This window comes from Heterocephalus glaber, unplaced genomic scaffold (assembly GCF_053883595.1).
Source record: "Heterocephalus glaber isolate CG9 unplaced genomic scaffold, H.glaber_assembly_v1.0 deba00001666, whole genome shotgun sequence".
Classification (NCBI taxonomy): Eukaryota; Metazoa; Chordata; class Mammalia; order Rodentia; family Bathyergidae; genus Heterocephalus; species Heterocephalus glaber.
The window spans coordinates 6,047,153-6,056,188 of record NW_028258406.1 but is presented as its reverse complement, the minus strand read 5'-3'; the positions used below and the strand labels follow the sequence as shown (position 1 = coordinate 6,056,188).

The 9,036-nt window shown below is 32.6% G+C and overlaps 1 pseudogene; it reads right to left on the bottom strand.

Moving 5' to 3' along the window:
• Positions 1-618: 618 nt before the first annotated feature.
• On the bottom strand, positions 619-1,754 carry LOC101711383 (polycomb complex protein BMI-1 pseudogene; annotated as a pseudogene).
• Positions 1,755-9,036: the final 7,282 nt, after the last annotated feature.

Here is a 9,036-nt window from a genome sequence, read left to right as displayed (position 1 = left end):
GTAAAATAAATAGTAGTACCCGCCTTTAGCCATACAGATTACAAAACTGAAGTTTACTTTCCTTTGATCGGTTTTGCATAACAACAAAGAAATAAAAATCAAACAGGAATCAAAATGGCTAAATATGCAAGAAATCATTATTCATGGTGACATGGCTACATAGAAAGCATTATTCTATGTTTATTTTTTCCATCTGTTGAATTTCAAGGTAAAAAGCACTTGTTTTCTACAGGTTCACAAAACAGCATAACAATCAAGGAGAATGTAACATAGGCATTAGTTGAGATTAACAAACTATGTCCCAATGCTTCTATCCACTGCAGAGTATTTCCAAATCCAAACATGAGTTACAGAAACCATTTCACATCTTTCCTAACACAGTAAAAATTCTTGTCTGCCTTCCCAGAATCCAATTCTTTATAGGAATAAACTTTCTTTGCAATTAATGTCCATACAAGTATCACATCTAGTCCACCTTTTACAGCCAAATTTAATGTCACTACAAAAGAAAGCAAACTGGACAATAGTCACATGTATTAGCATCTATACAGCTATAATGGCATGAAGATATCTATATAAATCAGGAGTTTAAAACTTTTGCCTTAACAGCCTCAGGAATCAACCAGATGACATTGCTGATGATCGATTTACTGAGGATTTTAGAGGTCTATTGGCAAAGGAAGCTTGGTTACCTCTGGGGCTGCTGCTGGTTCCATTCACGGTGCTGGAAATGTGAGGAAACCGTGGATGATGAGTCTGCACTGGAGTACTGGGGCTGGGCAAACAAGAAGAGGTGGAGGGAATAACTCCTGCTGGGCCGTTGGCCTTGTCACTCCCAGAGTCACTTTCCAGTTCTCCAGCATTTGTCAGTTCATCTCTCTGGTGACTGATCTTCATTCTCTTATAAGTAGGTTGAACTCTATATTTCAAAGGAAGTGAGCCATTTCTTCTCCAGGTATAAATGTAGGCAATGTCCCTTCGTGTATAGTAATCCTTTAAAGGTTCCTCTTCGTATATATGACGTCAATCTGGGAATTATTTCGTATGTCCGTTTTACTTCTGAGAAACTTTCTTAAGTGCATCACAGTCATTGCTGCTGGGCATTGTAAGTACCTTTTAGCATTCACTTCCTCCTTAGACTTTTCTTTGCTTTTGTTTACTTTCTGATCCAATCTGTTCTGGTCAAAGAATTCAATGGATAAGCTTATTATCTCATCATCAGAATTCTATTCTCTTCATCTGCAACTTTTCCTCTATCTTCATTAGAGCCATTAGCAGCATCAGCTGAAGGATGAGCTGCATAAAAATCCTTTCTCTTCATTTCATTTTTGAAAAGCCCTGGCACTAATTTGTGTATGATGTCTTGAAGTGTTTTACCTGACCTTATATTCAGTAGCGGTCTAGTTTTGTGAACTTGGACATCACAGATGGGACAGTACTTACTGGTCTGCAGGTAATGCACAATACAGGTTTCACAGAAGGAATGTAGACATTCTATGATGATTGTGGCATCATTGAAGTACCGTGTACAAAGCACACACATTAGGTGGGGATTTAGCTCAGTGATCTTGATTCTGGTTGTTCGATGCATTTCTGCTGGATGAAAGATCACTTACCCTTGGCATCCGGCCACCGCTGCAACTCCACGCCCTGCGGCAGAGCCCTGAGCCCCAGTGGGTATGTGCGCACCCTCGGGGGAGGGGCGGGGGCAGGCCTTTGTCATCATAATATTGATATTTATGTGAACTAATCATTCCTTCCCTCTTCGACTCATCATTAATTGACTAATTTCCTTTTATTGAGTTGTTAACCCTTGTAAGATTTTGTCATATTTACCTTTGCAAATACTAAATTGAATGAGATGTATTTTTGCTTTAAAAGAACTTGAGAAACACAAATGAAACTAAATGGAATAGAACAAAATATTGAAAGAAAATATGGCTATAAAATAATGCATAAGTGTTATATTAACTGAATATAGTGACTATCAGGATGAAAAAAACAATCAGAGAAGAATTATTGAAGCTGTGTTTAGAAGTTAAAATAGTTTTTCAATTCACTGAGGAAGGAAATCTTACATTTTATATAGAAGTATTGGCATAATTAGTGCATTAAACAAAGGGGATAAATTATTTATTGGGGAAGAACAAGTGTTCTTATTGAGAAGGGCAAAATGTAGAATAATAATTCTACAGGAGGTCTGAAAGGTAAGTCAGGTTCAAATACAGGATGGGAAATTTAAACATCAATCCATTTACAATGTGACCCAGTGTAAGTTTTTATTAATTCTGTTTGATAAAAACCTATTTAAAAAAATAAATACAGCTGAATAAGGAAAAGTATGATAGAAAATGTAGAAATGAGAAGCTAGAAAACTTAGAACCACCATGAAGATATTAAATAAGAGACTGGAATTTAAACAAAAGGTGACTGAGAGAAATTATAGAAGTATAATTGCAAACATTTGGATGTCATTTGGATCTGAAGGCTAAGGAAGAAATAAAGATCTACAAAATAGTTTATGGAGGAGCAAGATGAATACACAAATGTGTAGTAAAAATTAATATAGAAATATGCAAAAGATTTTGAGGGGTTATATAAAATGATAAATGCAATATTTAATACATTGAATATCAGTATAGTTAGACTTTAAATGAGTATGTTTTACAAAATACATTGGTAACAATAAAAATTACATATCAATTTAAACATACATATTTTTACTGATACTTGAGTCATACAGAAGGAATACGTGATATAAATCTTGTTTGTAAAAAGCTTATGACTAGAAAATAATAGAATCATTATTACTGTGGAAAAATTGGAAAATAAAATGAAAACTAAATCATGTAATATTAAGTTTTAATATAAAAGAGGTTAGAAAAAATGAGATGAGTTTTAACTAATACTATTATAACAGTTTAGTTTCATGAACACAAAGCAAGATTTTAAGTAGATAATAAAGTAAAAAGGTAGATATATCTGAAGTTTGGATTCTACACTTTGAATGTCTATGCTTATCAAGTTATAATTAGCTCAGACTTCTGAATGTTCAAGTAAAGATACAAGATCTACCTGTTTCCACATTCTGTTTCATAACATAAAGCACTTGAGCAGATTCTTCCAGAGACTGTAGCAAATAAAAGGACTTCTTTTTCCATATCATATAATCACATTTTACGATCACAAGTACTTAAAGGCACTCTGAGGAAACCCAATCTACAAAGACTGGTGCCTGAAATAAATGACGGTGGTTGAACCTTTCTTAATTTAGAATTGTAGCAAAATTGCTAAAATTTTAGCTTATATTCTGAAAAAAAAGCGATGGATCTATCAATTTTTCTTGACATTTAAGACACAGTTGTCTCATTAATTTGCTGACAATGAAAATGTTAAATGCCATTTTTCTTAGGGAAATGGTGATTCTTTTGTTATTACTGTGCTGTTTAGGAGCTGTCTCAATGTTGCTTGGCCATATCAATCTAGGGCTTAGCTAACCCTCTATCTTATCTTCACATAATGCCAGGGGCCTTTTTTAGGCCTTTTAAAAAAATATTTTCTAAGTTACATGTGGGTTTTTTTTGCCTTATTATTTGAATCTCTTAAAGTAGTTATCAACAAATATGAGAACAAAAACAATTTAATGTTTAGACAGGTAAATAAAATATTATAATCAAATTAAGAAAAAATACTTAAAAACTGTTCTTTTAAATCACATTATTCTAATAGTTTCTGATTATACACAAAAGAGATACATCAAAAAAGCATACTTTTAGGGGTTTCAGATTTAGCTAAAGTGGTAAAGTGCTTTCCTAGCATGTGTGAGACCCTGGATGCGACATGTGTAACATTAAAAGGAAAATAAAATAACGTAATTTTGAATCTAATGTTTAAATATGATAATTTTCTTATTACAAATTTTTTAAATTTCTCAATTCAACAATTATTTAGTGAATATTTCTTATGGTCAAGACTCTTCATATGATCAGAATATAATTTTGATGTCACAAAATAGCTGTCTTTATTGGATTTACAATATTGACAACATACAAATAAAAAAGCAAATAAAAAGAAAGTAAATATATAATTTCAAATAGTGAAAGAGGCTACCAAAAGATCAAGGAAGAAGAGCAAAACGATTATGAGTATATGGAAAAATTTTGTTTTATCTTATTATTTTTATTATGCACATTTGCAGGGCATAATGTTTACCTTCCTTGTGTGGAGTTGGTACATGCACACAACACATCTTAATTCTTTTTTCATCCCCTTTCCCTTCCCCTCTCCCTCCATATCTTGTCCTCTTCCCACTTGAGAAAGATCTATCTCCCTACTTTCTGTTATCTATCTTTTATATCACTCTTTATAATTTTGCTTCCTTGTATATGAGAAACTATGTGAAATTTAAGCTTTTGTGTCTGATTTATTTTACTTAACATTATAGTCTCAAGATGCAACAGTTTTCTTACAAATGACTCATTTATCCTTCTTTATAGAAAAGTAGTACTCTATTGTGTGAAATACCACTTTTTGTTTATCCATTCATCCATTGATGAACATAGAGGTTGCTTCCAAGATTTAGTCATTATAAATTGTGCTCTATAAACATGGTATGCATGTATCACTGTAATATGACATTTTAAACTCTTTTTTGCAAAATACCTATAAGGGGAATAGCTGGGTCACATAGAATTTCTAGTTTGCTTTTTGAGAAATCTCCATACTGTTTTACAAAGTGGTTGTACTAGTTTACATTCCCACCAAAAATGTAGAATGGTTCCTTTTTCCCCATGGCCTAACTACCATCTGTTGTTACTAAATTTCTTGATGATGGCCCTTCTTTCTGGGGGTAAGGTGGAAACTTATTGTTGTATTAATTTGCATTTCTGCAATGGCCAGCCATGTTGAGCATTTCTTCATTTATTGGTTATTTTTACTTCCCTTTTGAATCAGGAAAAATTTCCTTGGGAGGTGATATTTGATCAGATACCTGCATGAAATTAGCATCTGAGCTGTAAAAAGCACTTGAGAAAGAGCTTTCCAAATAAAAGAAATAGCCGAGTGGAAGACTTGAAGGATGGAAATTGAGAAAAGAAGAAGGAGATGCCAGGAATGAATGAGGGAAGAGGTTTCTTAGGTGAAATTTAATTTGGAAAGCAATCAATATTTGTTGTATAAATAAATCAACATAAGTATAAGTGAAAGGGTTCATGAAAATCTAGAAAACAAAGCTAAATTAATGAATTTTAGCAGTAAAATTCAGAGATCACTCAGAGAATAGAGAAATTTTGCTGACTGGCTTAGCTAAAAGCATTGCCCATGGATATCTCACTGCCAATTACATAAGCCAGTGATTTCCAATTCAGATTTTAAGATACTTGGGGCAATTTTAATTATCCCAAGAGGTGTAATATAGTTTTCCAAATGTGTGATTAAAAGTTAGAAATGGAAGGATATTCCAAAATCAAATTAAACTGCCTATGATGTCAATAATGTAAAAGTATGGTCAGAGGCAGAGGTAGTTATCAAAAATGAATTTCTGTTTTTAAACAGAAATCCTAGAAACAGTGAGTGTATTGTGAAATGCTTCTAGGCACCATGACCTTATTCTACTATTTGATTGTAACTTACAAAATAAAAACCTGCTTCAATGTAAATGTGTAAATATGTTTTATTTAATGATTGACTATAACTTAATATGTGCCCTTCATTTACTTACTGTGGTTTTTTTGTCTGTTATATAATGCCAAGGATGATACTGACAGAAGCATCCTCTGTTAAATACCAAAAGAAAATGATAATAAATGAGGGATATGTACTTCTCCCTGCTGAAAGACAGTCTACGATTTTGCTAGTAAAGCTTTTCCATTTCTTCTTTTTCCTTACTCAATTACAGCCTATTGCAACCTTCCAGGAAGGCATAGTTTTTTGGTTTGTTTTGTTAGTTTGTCCTCCAGCTAGAGAAACTATTTAGAAAATTGGTTTATTTTAGTTTGGCCCCATGCAGGCTTGACCTATTTTATCTTATTACAGTGATGGAGAACTCCATTCCTGCTCAAATTTTGCTTCAAAGAGTTCTGTTAATGGAATAGACACAGGATCCTTCTCACCAGTACGCACAAAACAAAACTTCTCCTTTTAAATCTTGTAACATACTTACCAAATTTATATGTTAAAGTATTTCAAATTAAGTAAATGTTAGCTAATAATCAAGAAGTATTCAAGTGTTAAAACTGTCACACAAATAACAAGCTTTCTAACATTTGACAGTATTAATAACAAAAATAATGTAGTTCATAAAATTAGAAAGAATTCAAGTGATAATTAGGATTCAAGTATATTAAATTAATATATTTGTTGCTTTCACTTTTTAAATAAAATACGCATTAGGGGCCAGGAATTTAGCTCAGTGGTTCTGCTGCCTGCATCTCAAGCACAAGGTCCCAAGTTCAATCTCCGGTCCAAAAAACACATTAAATCTCAATCTCTAGCAAAAATGCATGCCTACTATTTTATAGCATAGCTTCTGAGAGCAAGATTAGTTATCTCAACTTGTTTTAATATGATACCGCTAAGGATGATTATGTTTTGATATATGCAAAGTCAAGTTACTGTGTTTATGTTTTTGTATGTATTTTTAATGGAAAAACAATTCTGTCAATCAACTTCATTCATCTTTCAGTCTTTTTTGTTTGTTTGTTTCTTCACCAGCAGGAGAATGAGTGAATCAGCATAACCCATTGGCACACTCAGGATCAAACACCAACTGCATATTCTGCCTGAATATTATCTTCTTCCTGGAGCAGAATCTCAATTATTTGAGAGTGATTACTAAAATTGAGCCAAAGTATTTACTTTATTTTCTCAATATATTAGTGTTGGTGGGACTAACATAAGGTACCTGCATTTTCAGTGAATATTTTATGAAGACTTCCAGAAGTAACTCTGTGTAATTGAATTTTCCTTAAGTAAAAAAGATTAGAATTCTTTTCATGATATTGACCAATTGAGACTCAATGTTAGCATACAATTTGGCCAATGGATAACACAAAATAATTTAGAGGTTATTCCCATGCCACTTGATGAATGTTACTATTATGCTAATAATAATACAGTACATTACTTAACGTATTGTTATGGTTTGTGTCTAGATGTCCTCCCAAAACCTCATGACTTGGGTAGGGCTTTTTAGAGGTGGCTGAAAACTAGAGTGTAGAACTGATTCATAGTACAATACTAGGATTTAGGGTGCTAGGATTAAGGGTGGGTAATTACTAAATCAATGCACTGATTAGTTTGTTAACATCCTACTCCTGATAGCCTAGATAGAATGTTAAATGGCAGAAAAAAAAATGCTAAGGTCATCCCTGTTGCTTTACTACTTTCTGCCCACCATGAACTGTTTCTTATCTGTGATGGTCCTCTGCCATATTCCACCCTGCCTTGGAGCCAGCTGATTATGGACTGAAACCTCTACAAACTGTGAGCTAAATAAAGCTTTCCTCCTTTAACTTTGTGTGTTGAGTAATAAGAAAAGTAACTAAGACAAGTATCATGATTACATCTAAACAAAATGTTTGTTTGTCTTAAAATACAAAAATTATTCAGTTGAATGCTGCCTGAACTCTTGTTTTAAATTTATCAGTGATGGTATTATAATTGTAATTATGATAGTAATAATTATTCATATTATATTTTATCTTGCCCTAAAGATCAAGAGAAAAATTACTTAGAAGTTATGAATCATACTTTGTTAAACACGTTTGAAACATCTGTTTAAAGTCTCCAATTGTTTTTCATTTACAGTAAACTTTATTGTCAATAAAGAGAATCATTCAGAGAAAATTTAAAAGAAATTCTTGTGTGGATATATTAGGAAAAGATTTAATATGTAATGTCTAAAATCTTCCAAATAATGAAATATTTGCATTAATATTAGGAGTGCATAAAAACTAATGGAACAAACAGTTGTCATGAGAAGAAAGTTTCCCTTAAAAGGTTTGTTTATAAAGTGAAAATGATTTCCCATAGTATGCATATTAATTCTAAGTGTCATAATATTCCTGACTCACAAAACTTAGCATTTTGACAGTTTGCAACAAAGTATCTCCTTCCCTCCTTTAGTTAAGTCTTCATCCATACAAATTTTTGGACTAGTCATCATAATCCTCCTTCATTTCAATTTTTTTTGGTATTGGGGATCGAACTCAGATCCTTGCGAGGCAGGCAGCAGAACCACTGAGCTAAATCCCTGGCTTCATTTCAATTTTTGTCCAGTCTTCACCATTCCATTTTCATATTCATTCATCTCTTAAACTGATTATTTAAAACATTAATTGTTATAAAAATATAATAATATTTAAAATGATGGATTATGCATCGGCTTGAGACCTTGAAAGTGCATTTAGTCTCTCTGACAATACTGTTAGTAATTTATTATCTTCATTTTGTAAACAAGTGAAATAGAAGCACAGAAACAAGGAGTAACTTTTCCAAGGGGCAGACATAGGTTCAAATTTTGGTTCCCACAAGTCCAGGATAATGATCTTTGTATTAAGCCCCATGAGCTCACCTATTTTGGGGGTAAATCAACCTTCTTCTCATGAATCAAGAACCAGGTATAAAATAGTATCAGGTATAGTTCTGAATTGCCCTTTCTCTTGACCTCTGTCCCTTTCTGTGAATCTTAGGGTGGCTTGTCAATCTTCTACTTCAGGAAAAACAATACAGGAATACTAAGGGGGGCAGGAAAAAATGGATAAATCACTTTCTAGCATATAGTCAGATGTGAAATTTTCCATTTTAATGAGACCATATTGAATCTATGAATTCAAACTGCAGTTTAAATCATTTTTACTTAATTGATAAAATGATTACCAGAAACATTTATGGGAAATCAATTATTCAAAATCTTTGTTTAATAATAGTGAATCTAAGGCTCAAAAGAGTTAAATGAATTGCTTAAAGGTGATGTCCTACATACTTAATCATTAACAGAATCTTAAATCCTGTATTAAATTTGTATCCTTTCCTGGG